Genomic DNA, 16,725 nt, shown 5'->3' with positions numbered 1-16,725 from the left:
AGAGAGAGAGAGAGAGAGAGAAAGAAGAGTGGTAACAAATCATAGCCAATCTTTGAGTATAAGGAGATGTTATACAATTTTTAGAGCACTCCATTTGTTTTTCTGTTTCTTTTGTTCTTTTTTTTTCTTTCTTTTTAAGTCAAGAGGGAGATAGGATAAGTTTCCATTATCTTTTGAAGGGACAATATGAGGTTGTCTTTTAATTGCTTTGTAGAAAATTATAGGTACTCTTCACATTTCAGTAACTTCTGAAGTGTACACTTTAACTTGTAAACCAGTCAGGCTGATTCTCTCTCATGAGGGATACAATTATGAATGATTGCCTTAAATGAGAAAAGTAATTTGGAGGTGTATCTGCACAGGAGCTATGTTGTATCTATCCTGACCTTCATTCCTTTTAGATACTTGCAGAACTGAGCTGAGCTTTCTGCATCTCTGAGGAGTTAGAGTCATCTCACTACCAGGAAACGTTCAGAAATGGAAAATAAAAGCTCTGAGAAGCAGAGGGAATCTTAGATGCTTATCTTTGGGGCCTGGCGCAGGATAACAAATCTCATTTAAACTTACTGGGAGATTTGCTTGCCTGTGAGAACATGGAGAAGGGCTGTTCCCATTCCCAGATACACCCCTGGGAGAAATGACTAGGTGCCTACGGAAGCGTGATACTGGTGGTCACAGAAGAAGAATCGCTTCAAGAGTGAATGGACATATCTTTTATTCAGAGTTGAGACAAGCTAAGCAGCTATTGAAATATATGCAGGAAGCTTAAGTATGTGAATATTAGTAAATAAAAAATGATGTAATTTGGTCATTATACACTGCCATTTGGGGTAATAGCGTTTCCGATCGGGCAAACTGGATGCGCTGAAAAGAACCAGTGTTTCTGGGATGTAAGGAAAAACAGATGAACAAGTGGAACGTAATGGGTTGAGGTCCTGGAACTATTTTCTTATCGTTAGGTTGGATATGTTTTTCAGTACATCTGCCAAGAGCATGTATAACACCAAGTACTTGGGAGTAATAATGATATGTCAATGTTGCTTCATTCTTGTAACAGAAGCAGGACTCAAGAATAAGAAAAATCTCCAAATAACTGTTCGGTGAACCCCAAACTTCTTTTGAGTAGTCTATTTTTAAAAGCAATGCAATGCTAGAGATATTATATAAGAAACATCGTATAAAGTAACAGAAAGTGACTCATGGCAGTAGGCTTTCTAACACCAGGAGGTAGAAATCAGCCAGAGAGAGACAGGAATATATGTTATAAGTGAGGAGATGGATGTTCTCTGGGCCAGTCGATGTGTAACAAATACTTTGGGGGATACTTTCCAGGATCATTCACCATTTATTTCTCATGGATCCTACAATGATCAACATGAACAGTATTTTCCATCATCAATACACCTGCTTTCCTGTAGTCTGGCTGAGACTTAACATCTCTAGCTAAGAACCAGTTGCCTGGAAAAGAGCTTCATTTAGGGTATAGATGGGAAGTACATGATGGTGTTCCTCTGTCAGCTGTGCAAATCAGAGAGGCTGAGAAAGAAAAGTAAAACTACACAGAAAACAAGCAAAGAAACCAGCAGACATATGAAGCAAAAGTCAGTACGTATCAGCTGTCCCCCCCTCCTGTTTCCATTAGATCCCTCCACTCTAAACAGCCTCTGCCCTTTTTGTTTCTCTAAAGTGGATTAGGTAGGTCACAGTTCAATCCTGAGTTACTTCTTCTGTTAGGTAGTTATCAGTTCATGGTTTACATTTCCTAATGTACTGAATATATTATTATCAATATATCAAGCCTGTAGAGTCATTGATTCACCCAATAATATTTAAAAGGAGGAACTTTATATGAAGCAAGATATAAAATACATAATTATTGTGATTGTCCTTATTGCTGTTTACTTGTTCCTTATTATTGATAAGTCTCAATGTTAGCACAGATTGTCACTTCATGTCAATATCTCATGATTATTCACAGAACAGAAAATGGGTCAAAATGTGAGCCAATTTCTGAAGCAGATATTTCATCTTTTGAAAGAGGGAAACTTAAGTGTAAATAGGTTGTGCCGTTGTTTTTCTAGGAAAATGATTCCCTGTGCTGTTTTGATGTATGCAGCAAGGTCCGAAGAAGCTTGTTAAGAAAGAATAAGAAAACAAACTGCCAGACTTATACATTGTAAGTATTACATAAATGGATAGGCTGGTGAGAGCCAAGTTTCACATCAGTGAGAGATAAATTTAAATATGAGAAAAGGCTAGAATGAGCCCAGTGTTGATGGATTAGGGTTGAAGATGTCAGTGAAATTTAATTTAGTTGAATGCAGAAACATTGAGGAAAAAATGCATAGCTAGTTATTGAGAAACATGTTAAGCTAAGTATATTCCCTTGATTGGTCGCCTGTGATTATATTTATATATATATATATATATATATATATATATATATATATATATATATATATATAATATGCAAGCACATCCTAGCAGAAGCTCTCAAATGTGTAATCCTATCCTCTACTGAAAGAACCAGAGAAACAGTGGGATCTAGAAGTGGGCTCAGGAAAAGTGTGGAAAGGTATCTTTCATTGCTGAAAAATAGGAAGGTATTGACTTGACCATGTGTCTTAGTCAGCGTGTCTATTTCTGCACAAAACATCATGACTGAGAAGCAACTTGGAGAGGAAAGGGTTTATCCAGCTTACACTTCCACATGGATATTCATCACCAAGAAAGTTAGGACTGTAACTCACATAGGACAGGAACCTGGAAGTAGGAGCTGATGAAGAGGCCATAAAGTGTTGATACTTACTGGATTTCTTCCCCTTGCTTTCTTATAGAACCCAGGACCACCTCCCAGGAATGACACCACTCACAGTGGTCTGGGCCTTCCCTCTTAATTACTAATTGAGAAAATGCCTTACATCTGGATTTCATGAAAGCATATCCCCAAGGGAGGGTCCTTTCTTTCTGATAACTCCAGCTTATGTCAAGTTTACACACAAAACCAGCCAGTAAACAATGTTGATAAAGAATAGCAGTGGGACATTGAAAACATCTAAACATTTGTGCTACTGCCAAAGAGAGTATAACTTAATCAATAAAATAAATGACATAGTCCTGGATTTTAGAATACAGTATAGAAGTATGTACATGAGTACATACTGATCAAAATTATCTAAGTAATAAACAGGAGAGAAGATAAGTCTTGCATGATAAGAATTTCTAAAACTTACAAAGCTGCTCTGCCAAAAAGGAAGTTGTGCATAACTCATTCCTTTCTATATTTGGGCTGAGTAGATTACTTCATTCCAAGTACAGTATGGGAAGGAGGAAAAGGTAGACCAAAACAACATTGTGGTCAAAAGCCATGTAATAGAAACATGTGACAGGATAAAAAAATAAATTAGTCTCTGCCACCACTCTTCATGGGAGCATTATTTTCTAAATGCCATTTTAGGTTTACAATGCAAAATTCTTTATGTCAAAATATCAAAATGGTCAAAACCAAAATACAAATCTGAGAGATGGGAATGGCTTATGAGGTAAAATGCTTGTGGAAACTTGAAGATCTAAGTTTCTTTTCCAGGACCCATATTAACAAACTGCCAGAGCACTATGTGTCTACAATCTCTATGCTGGGAAGACAGAGACAGGGGGATTCTATCAGTACTTTCTTGCCATCTTCCATATAGTCTACCTATCCAATGTCTCCTAATCAACTAATCTATCAGCTTTGAGGTTCAAATGAAAACCTCAAGAATAAAAATATGAAATAGCCCCTAGAAAGATTGCAAGTATGGTTACTGTGTCACATGCATGTCAATAGGTGCCATAGAAGAGACTATGCCTATGCACAGTGTTCTGACCTATGAGCAGCTGAATGATAACTAGCCTAACATTCTCTGGAAAAAGCAAACTGGTACCTGGGCTGCGTGACAGGGAGCTAGTTTGAGACAACCACCTAGCCAGGATTGGGCTTGCAAGGCAGGGAGGGGGCCAAAGACTAGAAGACTCTCTAGTGGTACCATAGGCCTGGGCAGAAGTGAGCCCTTAGAACACAGCCTGTCATGTGACCACTCCGGTGAGCAGGACAAAGAGCCAGCTAGGAGCCTCCAGACACACAACCTACCATGTGACCATCAGATCAGTGCCATGGGACATGGACTGACACGATGAACAATCCAGCATTGGTGAGCAGGATGGCCTGAAACGAACCCTGCCCAGTGTGGTAATGCAAAAGTGGGGCATAGCACTCCAGAGATGACCCCAGAGAATCAGAGAGCCCAGGTAAGTGGTAGAAACATAGAAGAAAAAGAAACTGAAGAATGTTGGCACAATGAAGAGAGGCTCAACTGGAAACTTGAGGTTAGTGAAGAACAGCTTGATATGAGTAGCTCATTGGTGTCAACTAGGACCATGGTGGGTTGATGTCCTGTTTTGCCAGCAGAGGCCACGACTAGGTATATGGCCATGAAGCAGCAGGGCTCTGTTAACACCAAAGGCAAGGCAGACAACCTATGTCTTGGAGGTCATCCAGGGACATGTTGATGTCTGAGGTGTCCACCCTTCACCTGGGCATTGTGAGAAAGATGGTCCTAGGAGCATGAAATCAGGAGAGCTGTCGAGACCCCTAAGCTGCATTCAGGGGAGCAGGCCCTATCCCTAGCCTAGGCAGTAGAGCTGTACCAGTGAAGGGGTGTAGACTGAAGATTCAGAGAGGAGTTATTAAAGGTAGAGGAGTGGAGCTCAGAGCCATTGGAGAATGGCCAAAGGAGTTTGAGTAAACTTCCTAGGTCAGGACCGTGCTTTTAAAGTCCTTGAAGGCTAAAGAGCAAAGTGATAGAGACAGTGGGACAGGAAAATCAATAGGATTGACCTTTCAAAACCTGACTAGAAAGTTATTCCTCCATCCAACTGTCTTATTTCCCACTGAATAATTCATAAGAACCAGGTAATGGTATTAATGCCGGAGAGTAGATTATATTCAGAGTATCAGTCATCTCTCTTCCTATAGATTGCCCCAGTGCAAACTCATAGCACCTCTTGAGCAAAACATGAAGACTTCAGAATTTTATATCATATGCTTACTGTTTGCAGGAAGATTTGCTCTCCTTAATTATAAAATTGTCCTTATATCTAGAAATAAAAAAAAGAGAAGGGAAATTTTTCATTTAGTGTGTACAGTGTTCCAGGATAATATTATGTCAATCCATCCTTGAAGAACCTCTGATGAAAGTGACATCAGTTGCCATTTCATAGAATTGGGCCATGAAGGTCCAAGATAACAGATATCTTTTCTATATCACATGAGCACAGAGTTGCACTCTCTCTCATTCTCACCATTCTATCTAATCTACTGTCATATTGATCTTCTTACAGCCCACCTATCAGCAGAGAAGCTTATATTCCTTGTACGGAACTCGAACTTGTTGGTAGTTTGCTCTCCTCAAGCTGCCTGCTTCTCCATCTCTTTTGCTGCCTGGCATGCCACTTTCCTTTCATCTCTGCTGCAACCCATGAACTTCAGTCACCACTGCGGTATTTAGTAGCACTGCGGTTCTTTCCAGGACATTATGTATTACTGGTCTCTGAAAATACATCTCTTGAAAGATAGAAGACTATAGGCTCTCTAATAAAGACAGTGTCACACTATCAGCAAAACACAACTCTGTGCTGGTTAATTCCAAACAGCCTTCTAACAGTGCTCTCAGTTTGCAAAATAACGTGGCAAATCAGAATGTTCTATCTTAAGGAAAGTAAAAGAAATTATGTTGATGAAGATAGAGCACTTCTTTGCGGGGTCAAGCTTGATCTACACTGTGATGAAAGATTGCAATGACCCAAAATGTTGACAGAATGCCTTTTTTCTAGATCATCAGATACCAGTTATTGGTATAATTATAGCTAAGAAACAAGCTGACTGAATTGGCCATCCATGGTCTATATATGGAGAGGAAAGAAGGTTGTATTGTTTATTTTGACTTATATAGCTGTGTTTTGGCTGAATAGCCAAGTAAGTTAAATTATGGTTTCCTTGCTTTGTTGTTAGGCCATCTAACAACATCAACATATGTGGTATTTTAAGGACCACTCAGCAAAATATAGAGAGCCTTCAACTACAAAATCCTTTGAAGTTATCATTTAATCTGATGGTTTTAGGTATCATAATTATAGAAATGTTTCCCAAATCTTTATCTTAAGTTATTGTTCTTTTCTGGGAATAGCACTAAATGTCTAACACAAATTAAGTATGTTTCATACCTTTCACCCCAAACCACTCCTCCTCTGGGCTAGATTGTACTTACAAAATTGCTGTTAAAATTCTCTTAGGAACTAAAGCTTAGCTCCTTAGTGGATGTTCTAACTTACCTCAAATTCTTACCACTCACATGTAATTTCTTTGTTAAATTATTAAATCTTTTCTTTATATGTTTCTAACTTTCCACATTATGACTTCAGAAGTTTTATGCATCCATATAAAATTTAAGATTTTTAAAATCAATTTCTGTGAATTGTTCTGGAGTTTTATAAGAATTGCATATATATAGAACAATCTATATAAGAGTATATAGATTGTTTTTGATACGATGCTCAATATTGCCTTATTATTCCTATCAACCATATGCATGGTAAATCCTTCCCTCTTCTGGTGTCTTCTTCAGTTTCTTCAACTCTTTATTAAGTTTTCATTATACAATCTGTCACTTGCTTGGCTAGAGTTATATCAATATATACTTTTGAGGCTACTCTGACAGGTAACATTTTCTCGATTTCTTTCTCATTATGATTGTCACTTGTATGTCTCAGTATGATTGTCAACTCTTGTGATACAAACGTTTTGTGTATTAATTTTGTATCCTGCTACTTTGCTTGAAGTCATTATTATCAACTGTAATTTCCTGATGATTCTTCTATGTACAAAATAATATTATCTGCAAATGAAGACAGTTTTACTTCTTTCTTTCCTATTTTTATTGTTTTGATCTTCTACAGTTGTCTTATTGTTGTGGCAAAGATGTCAAATGCTATATTTAATACATATGAGAAAGTGGACATACCTGTTTTATTCTAGTGAAAATGTGTTGTGTTTCTTTCTATTAAAAATGATACTGCTATAAGCTTTTACAATTGCCTTTATTATGTTCAAATATATCCCTTCTATACCTAGTCTTGCCAAAATACTAACCTGAGGAGTTAATGCATTTTGTCAAGGGTTTTTTTACCCTAATGACAAGATCATATGGTATGTACCTTTCAGTCTGTGTGTGTGTGTGTGTGTGTGTGTGTGTGTGTGTGTGTGTGTTAGAGTGTATTTGCTGATTTAAATACATTGAACCATTCTCTTATCTCTGGCATGAAGCCAGCCTGATCATAGTGAATATTTTTTTGAATGTGGTTGTGAGCATTTGAGAATTTTTCCATCTACATCCAAAAGGAATGTTGTTCTATAATTTTCTTTTTCTTTTTTTTTTTTTTTTTGATCTTTGTATGGCTTTGGTATCAAGGTCACATTTGCTTCATAAAATACATGGCAGATGTTCCTCTCGTTTCCGTTCCGTGGAGTAATTTAAGGAGTATTGGTGTTAATTCTTCTATCAAGGGTTTATACAAGTCTGTATTGAGTCTATCTGGCCCTAGGCTTTTATTGGTTGACAGATTTTTAATTACTATTTCTATAACAATAGGTGTGATGGGGCTGTTTAAAATGTTTTTTCATCTTGATTTAAAAAAAAAAGGTAGGTCATATTTTACCAAAAAATCCATTTATTTATTTTAGTTTTTTGTAGTTTTGTGGAATATATGCTTTTTCAAGGATATTCTTAATATTCTTTGAATTTCCTTAGTGCTTCTTTTAATGTCCCTTCTTTTAGCTCTGATTTTATTAATTTGAATCCTTTTTGATTTTTTTTTTTTTTTGGCTAAAGGTACTGAATTCTTTTCAACGAAGCAACTCTTCATTTTATGACTCTCTTGTTTGTTTATATTTCTTTCATTTATCAGGATTTAATTATGTCTTTCTGTATTTCTTTTTGGATATAATTTCTACTTGTTCATATAAAAATTTCAAGTGCAACGTTATCAATAAGAAATCTGTTAGTTTTTTAAAATATGTGTGTAGAGTTATGACCTTGCCACTTATTATTGCCTTGAGGCCCATAGTTCTGGGTATGCTGTGCTTTCACGTTCATTCTATTTTAAAAAGGTTAAAATTTCATTTTTATTTTCTGTTCAGCTTCTATGAGTTTGTATGTTTCCTACTAATTCTGTTCCTGTTGATATCTAGCTTTAATCCAAGGTAATAAGAGAACATGCCAGGCACCATTCAATTTTCCTAATTCTGCAGTGACTTTCTTTGTCTTTCTATTTATGATGTCTTTTCATCCATTAGTGAGGATTTTCTCTGAGATTTTTTTATTAACTTTCTGAATTTTTTATTTCCAATTTCACTTTAGATTGGGGTTTTTAGTGGTTCTATTTCTTCTCTACTTAAATTCTACTTTCATGTCTGAACTATTTCATTTTATTATTTTATTATTTTACAGTTTTCAATAACTGGTTTATTTATATTCCCTTTGAAGTCCTGGAACATATTTGTAATTGCTATTTTTTTAAGTCCTTGTCTTTGATTCAGCTAAGACTTATTTCAGACCTATTTCAATAGAGTTGCTAGGTTCTGAAAAAGGCTAGTTGTCTTGAATTGTTATGTTTGTGCTCTTGTGTTGATATCTAGGCATATGGGATGACTATTCTGTATTGTGCTTCTTTGTAAAAATATCTGGTTTCACCTTGCTTGAGTTTTGTATTTGTTATTTGGTTGTTGCTGCTCACTCTGGATTCAAGCCAAATATGTATGGCATGGGGTCTCTAGTAGAAAGCAGTTCTGTGTGTGATTTGGAAATCATAAAGAAATAAAGATACTTTAGAAGGAGTGGCTGAAAGGAGTTGAGTGGAATAGCTAGGGGACACTGGATCTATACAAAGAGACATAGTCTAGAGGATATCATTTCCAATATCATAATCTGTAAAACATTCTAGGAGGGTAATGTGTCTTTATCAGTTCTGATAGATGGTCAGTGCACGTTTATGGGGAAATATTAAATTAATGATACTTGTTTTTTCTTTTTAGATAAAAGAGAACATAAGTGAAATATTCTAGAAATAATATTTTTCACATAGTTCTTTCTTTTAAATTTGTGCAGGTTTTCTTTTATTTTTGAGATTATAATTGTATCATTCTCCCTTCCCTTTCTTCCCTCCAAACTCTTCATATGTACCCTTTAACTTCATAAACAGTAACAATCACCAAAACTGAGTATTCATAATTATTAAGTTAGTCATTTATTCCAATGTTTAACTGTTTTGCTATGATGAAGAAATGATTTGATGGAAGATCTAAGCAAGAAAGAAACAATAGAATTCAGAAGAATAATCTCATGTTTTGTAGTCAGAAATTTTTCTAACTGAAAGGAATTAAACATCTAAACAATACTAACTAAAATAATACTTTTAATTGCTATGCATACCATGTGGTCTGAAGGTCATGAAATATGAATGATGGCACCTTAAACTCTCAACATGGTGAGGGTTTATTTTAACATAGTGACATATTCTATACTCACTTAGGAGACAAATGTCTGGGCATGTCTGTGAGTGGAGTTCTAGAATAAATTAATTAGGGTGAGAAAACACATCCTATCTATGAATAACATCTTTGCATATGTCGGGGAACTGAGTTGAATAAAACGGTACATGCTAGAAAAGCACCCCTTTTGTTGGCTTTGATTCTTGTATGTGCAAGGTAACCAGCTACCTTAGGTGGCTATTGCATGATTTCCTCACCATGATGGACGTATAGATGCCCATAAACTCTAAACCCAAACCAGCCCTTCCGTCTCCAAGTTGTGTTTTACAGGTGTCTTGTTGAGTTAATGAGAATAATCAACACACACACACACACACACACACACACACACACGGTGGGGGGGCAGGGGGAGAGAGAGAACATGCTTAGGATGCTCTTTCCATTCCCCTTGTTCTTCATTCTGTAGAACTTGCTTCCATTAATCTGCCTAAAGAGCACAAGACAGAAGCAGAGCATGCATGCAAAAAGCTACATTTAGTTTGCTTACTTTGATATTTTATTGACTAGTGCTGTGTTGCATGGGGAGTTTTGGGGAGGTTGACGATACATGGTAGGAGCTATCCTCATTGAATATCCCAAGGTATGTCTACTTCAGATTTACAACAGAGAATTTAGAGCATTGGGCACTACTGGCAATTTTAAATTATGTTTTATATTCTTTACATTTTTTATTGTCAAGTGTTTATTTATACCTATGAAAGAAAACAAGATGGCATCAAAAAGACAATTTACAAACTAAGAATAGTAGTAACATAGCTCTGAGCATCCTGTGCCTTAACATCACACCTACAATTCAAGTCTCAGTGACAGCAATGTGTTGAGAGACCAGCAAGGGCATTAGCAGAACATTGATCCCAAGCAAAAGCCACCAACCTTTTAAGATGAGAAGTCTGCACAATGGATTGTTAGGAAGAAGCAGCCCACAACCTAATACCTCAGCCCTTTTTCTAAGTGAGTAAACTATAAAACACAATTAACCCAGCTCAAAGGGTGTGCCTGCACCTGTGCTGACAAAGGACAGACAGAAGTCATTTGCACTAAGAAAACTGCTAGTTTTTTGCTGTGCCCAGGACAAAAGAGCTTATGAAATATGAAATCTGCTATTTATCTGGATTATGCCTCTGCTGGAGAGAGAAGGTAAGCAACCTTGCCATTCCTGGAGGCAGTAATAGAAGGGTGTTTTGAAGAGCTACAGTAGCACATGACAGCCCATGGTATAATGCTTAATAAAAAATAAATCTGAATTTGGTTGTAGAAAGTATCTGTAACAGGCTGGTCAGTGTCAGTGATTAGACACTTCCTTTTGGCAGAATTAGGTCTTCCTTGAAGGTCTATTCAGTCCCATAACCCTGAAAGAAATAGAAGCAGTCATTAAAAGTCTCCCCACCAAAAAAAGTCCGGGACCAGACGGTTTTAGTGCAGAATTTTACATTATTTCCTTAAAGACAGATTTAGGTAAAATTTGGCAGTGTATGGTTTTCTAAGAACTCTGAAAACAATTCAGTCATTAAGCATTCCTCAGTGGAATGTCTTTGTTACTGTATTCTACATTGTTTAGTTCTATTTAGAAATCACACTTTCCTAAGATGTTGAAATGGCTGAGTCCTTTCCAACATCTAGTCCTGATGTCAAGTGTTACCTCCTTATACTAATTTTCCAGGGACATTAACTAAAGTGTCATGCTGCCAAATTTACCAAGTCCTGTTAATAATTTGTTTATATATTCTCTGTACATATTTCTAAAAATAAAAAGACTATAAAAGAGTGGGATTTTTACCTACCATCTTATCCTTTACATCTTGCAATGCAGATTGCCAATAGCTTAAGTGCTCAATAAATATTGATACAATGCACAAACACATGAGTGTATCAGCAATACCTATAATCATATATATTTTATACATTAATCACCTATTTAGCTTGAAGAACATTCATAAATACTTAGTAATGACAAGCTATAAAATTTATATCTCATTGTATGACATACTGTAAATTGTCAGCATCCAACATCAAACCAGTGTATCATATCCAGTATTCAAATCAGTTTATAGAAAGACTAATTAACATAGAACTTTACTCCTGCTATGGGACCTTGTATCATAAATGAACATGATGTCATGTTTAAAATGTAATGATTTAGTAACAGAAAGAAGAGAAATAGAATTGAAGTGAGATGGGTCAGCAGGTAAGGGAATATGACTCCCAATCTGAAGACCTGTGTCTGTTTTCTGAGACCCACATAACTGAAACAATGAACCCAGTCCCACGAATTGTCTTCTGGCCTACACACACACACACACACACACACACACACACACACACTAAATACATGTAATCTAATTTTTAAAAAAGAAATAAAGTATTCCTTGAGACATATGTAACCTCTAGTTAATTTTGTGACATCTTCTAATTTCAAGTGAATGATTCATATGGGTAGAGATAAATTAAATACCTAAATCATTGATTTTTTTGTCATTATCTTAAGAAAAGTCCCTTAAGTTTAAATAGATAGATAGATAGATAGATAGATAGATAGATAGAAAGATAGATAGATAGATAGATAGATAGATAGATAGATAGATAGATAGATAGTCTGGTGAAACATTAAATGAAGACTATTTCACAGAGTAATGGTAGCAGATCATGAAGTGTCTTATATACACTGGCAAGGGTGCTGGAATTGGTTCTAAGGATATATAATGGTGATGAATGCTTTGTAAGTGTAGTGTTGCACTACTGGATGTAAAACATTATATTACATTGTATTATATTACATTATATGATGTAAAACATCTCCCCAGATGCAAAGAACAAATTTCAGGAGTCAGCTGCAGAAATGAAGATGCTAGAACAGAATTTAGGAAAAAAACAAGCAAAATGAAACAAAACAAAAACAAACAAACAATTAAACAACCAAACAACGAAGACCACATGGCTTGAAAGACAATGACAATATTAAAGATCAGAGTTAGAAGACTGTAGCTTTGGTAGCACTACACCAAACTATGTTTCATCTCCTTCTCCTTTATAACTTGTAATTTTAAAGACTAACTGTATTGCACACTGGAAAGGCGACATCCTTAGGTAAGAGGGGACAGGTCAGATTAACCCAGACCCTGCTTAGGCCCTGAAGTAATGTGCGCCATCCATTTCAGCATATGTGAGCAGTGCACATGCACACACTGAGACTAATGAGTCAACTAAGAAGAGGGTTTTTGCCTGTTATCATCTACTAACAAGAGAGTTCCCAATAGGCCACATGCAGAAGCTAAGGGAAAACACTTGATGCAATGCTGATGAATGAAACAGAGACCTAGCTTACACTAGGACAATATGATAAGCTCTGCATTTTCAAAAGAACTGGTGGATACAGTCTACAGGTTATAAACATTTAAATGCACACAATGTATGCATGTAGACAATGGTTTTGATTTAAAAAGAAAAACACATATACTAGGATTTATGTATTTACTTTTTGGAATGATGGATTTAATCTTGTCCATAGGTAGAAAAGAAAAGAAAAGAAAAGAAAAGAAAAGAAAAGAAAAGAAAAGAAAAAAGATACCATAGTAGTAAATGAAATGTCACATGCAGATAACCGAGTCATAAAGCAATTGAATTACTATGGATACAGTCTTATTAAATAATTTGCTGCTAAAGAAAAAAATCCTAGAATGCAAACTTGCAGATGGTCCAGAGAATTTTTACATCTCTAAGTGTTAATTGATTTCTAATCGCTTACCCTTTCCCAATTAATCACTCACCTGAGATTTGACTAATCATTTGGACTATTTTCTATTTAATTGTGTACTTCTACTTATATTTAGCATGGTGTACGATGGCTGTTGCCAGCTTTATTCTTTTTTTTGGACCTGTGACCATACTGGGTAAATCTTGAAGAAACAGAACAGAACAAATGTCCAACACTCAGCAACTCTCCAGGGTTCAGTAAAAAGTACTTGAAACGTGGTAAGGAAAGATGCTCCTGCTAGTCACTATGTATCACAGTGGCTAAAGTTTAATTCTAATCCACTCATAGCCCCTTAAAAGCCTACCTGGACCACTCATGGCTTCTGTTACTTATGTACTGGTCTCTGTGAATAGAAAAATCCCAATCTAGTTTATAGTTTCTCCAAGTTGAGAACTACCAGGTGCCATCTGATAACTATTCTCCAACATCTTCCTCATCCATCTGAACTGTTTCTAGAATAATTCATTGTTAACACTCCATCAAAGCCCCATAGCTATCAGCAGGGATAGTAAACTGTTATCTTGAGGAAGGTAGAATTCTGTTGCCTCAGTTTTGCTAAAAAGATAGTAAAGTATCATTAAGCACCTTCAAATTGGTGAGCCAATGCCAAGTGGTCAGCTCTAAAATCATACACATATAAGCAACAACATATGGACTGGGAAGATTGCAGTTATACACTTAAGAATAAATATATACAAAAATATAGATAGATATAGATGCTATAGATATAGACATAGATGATATATATGTAGATATATATCTATATATCTACATATCTATGTGTCTCTATATTTACAGATAGATAGATACATAGATAGATAGATAGATACATAGATACATAGATAGATACATAGATAGATACATAGATAGATACATAGATAGATACATAGATATATACATAGATATATAGATAGATACATAGATAGATATATAGATACAAAGATAGATACATAGATAGATACATAGGTACATAGATACATAGATAGATACATAGATATATAGATAGATACATAGATAGATATATAGATACAAAGATAGATACATAGATAGATACATAGGTACATAGATACATAGATAGATACATAGATAGATACATAGATATATACAAAGATAGATACATAGATAGATACATAGGTACATAGATACATAGATAGATACATAGATAGATACATAGATATATACAAAGATAGATACATAGATAGATACATAGATAGATACATAGATACATAGATAGATACATAGATAGATACATAGATAGATACATAGATAGATACATAGATAGATACATAGATAGGTATACATGTGTGTATATGTTCCATGGGAAGAGTTAAAAGAGGCAAAGTGGAATGAAGAGTGATGTAATTATATTTTATTTTTAAAAATAAATAAAAATTTACAAGTTATTAAGTTAAAAAGAGGTTGACAAATATATCCATAGATGATTTTATGATTTTGTAACTATCACTGCTTATTTACTTGTGTAACCATTACTGGATAGAGTTTATTGCTTCAGTTAGGGGACTCAGATATAAAAAAAAATGTATAGCAATACTACTGGAATAGTGAAGACTACTACTTTCTGATAAACCTAAATTGTAAAGAAAGAGTTCAGTTATTTTAGTATTTGAATAAAAACAACATAGTCCATTAGAGCAGTAAAATATTGCTTGTCAACTTTGAGGATGTACGGCACATTCGATATCTCATATATTTAAGATTGATATTATTTATTGAATGTTAATTTATGCTAACATATCACAAACATGTGAGTAGGATATATGCTGTAACATCACTATGACTATAATGTCACTATCGTATAGGGATTCTTCTACTCTACTGAAATATTTGGAACCACTGTTGTGTGTATCTTCCCTTATTAATGAACACACCATTATGAAGTCTATAGACTAATTGAGATTCTAGTTAGAACTGATGAGTAGAATTATCTACAAAAATAAAGGAAATAGGGAGAACCTTTGTATGGAACAGGTAACAAAGTGTGTTTATGGGAAAATCAAACCACTCTGGGAAGAAAGACATGAAAATGTCTTGAGACATTTCATGACTCTTGAGTGACATGAAAATGGAGAACCAACCTGAATAGATCTGAAGCCTTGAAAATGTCATAAAAATAAATCTGGATTTCTAAGAACAGTGGGCACAAAGTCCTCAGTAGAAGACACCTAAGTTTTCACATGAATGAACTCTCTATAATTAACATTTCAGACTTAGAATAATTAGCACTTCAAGAAATCCAGGCCACCTCCACCTTTTCCCCATATGATACTTCCCTGTAGAATCCTCTCCAATCCAAATTCAATCCTTGAACAAAATTGAGTGCTCAAAACTTCTTGTGTTAACTACAATATCAAGAGGGATGGCTTTAAGGAATACCTGCCCCAAAACTTGAAGAGTGAGCTGACAATACTAAGTTAGCTATAGAAGTGAAAATTCATGCCATGCCATGCTCAGAACAAACACTTTTTATTGGTGAAACAAATTATCATTAGCACTCAGAAGATCTGAATTTAGATAGAGACTTCGTGAAGTAAGAGGGTTTATGCTTGTCACCAACAGCAGAACTATGCATAAGGGTGAACAGTTTGCAAATTATTAAGCAAATCATCATGTGATTAAGCTACAACTGCAAGCATATTTTCCTCTTTAAACCACAAAGCAAGTGCATGATGAACCCTAAGTCCTAACCTTAAGATTAAGGGACTCTTATATATAGATAAACCCTGTCTATCTAGTGCAGGAGTTTGTTACATATTGATTTTAAGATATTGATACAAGAGTATATTTGATTTTTTGTGAGTCTAATGGTACCAAAAATCAGAGACTACCTCCATCTTTTGGATTTCTAGGTCAAGTATACCACATTTTAAAATAGTATGCTGGAACTTTCTTTCTGAAAACCAAAAACGTGATAGTGTCTTGTATCTCTGTAAGGAATTGCTGAATACAGAGGAGTATTTACTAAAAATAACTTTCCCAATGACCTGGTTTAGTATTTTAGAGTTTTATTTTTTGTGTGAGCAGTTGGAAGAGAATTGAATTTCACTCAATGAAAAATCAAACCATAAAAATATCCCATTGAGTTTACAGATTAGTCATTGGAGGAAAACTCAAAACATTTTGCAAAAGGATATACATATTGTACCATGTTCAAAACATGGGAAAAATGGTATTCATGTCAAATTAGAATGTCATTAGCAAGCACAAAATAGCAAAGTCAAGAAGTATTTCTCCAGCTCTGAGTTGAGAAGTTAAGAATATATTCTATATTTGGAAAGAATGTCACATGGGGTTGATTATGCTAAATCACTGA

General features: G+C 35.2%; 1 non-coding gene across 1 annotated transcript; it reads left to right on the top strand.

The window, feature by feature from the left end:
* Nucleotides 1–3,772: 3,772 nt before the first annotated feature.
* LOC114634530 lies at nucleotides 3,773–3,900 on the top strand. The gene has a single exon (XR_003713346.1). It is a non-coding gene; the product is annotated as a small nucleolar RNA SNORA17 (small nucleolar RNA).
* Nucleotides 3,901–16,725: the final 12,825 nt, after the last annotated feature.

Source organism: Grammomys surdaster, unplaced genomic scaffold (assembly GCF_004785775.1).
Source record: "Grammomys surdaster isolate TR1022 unplaced genomic scaffold, NIH_TR_1.0 958, whole genome shotgun sequence".
NCBI classification, from domain to species: Eukaryota; Metazoa; Chordata; class Mammalia; order Rodentia; family Muridae; genus Grammomys; species Grammomys surdaster.
Note: the sequence above shows the minus strand (reverse complement) of the source record. Positions and strands in the feature narration are given on the sequence as shown.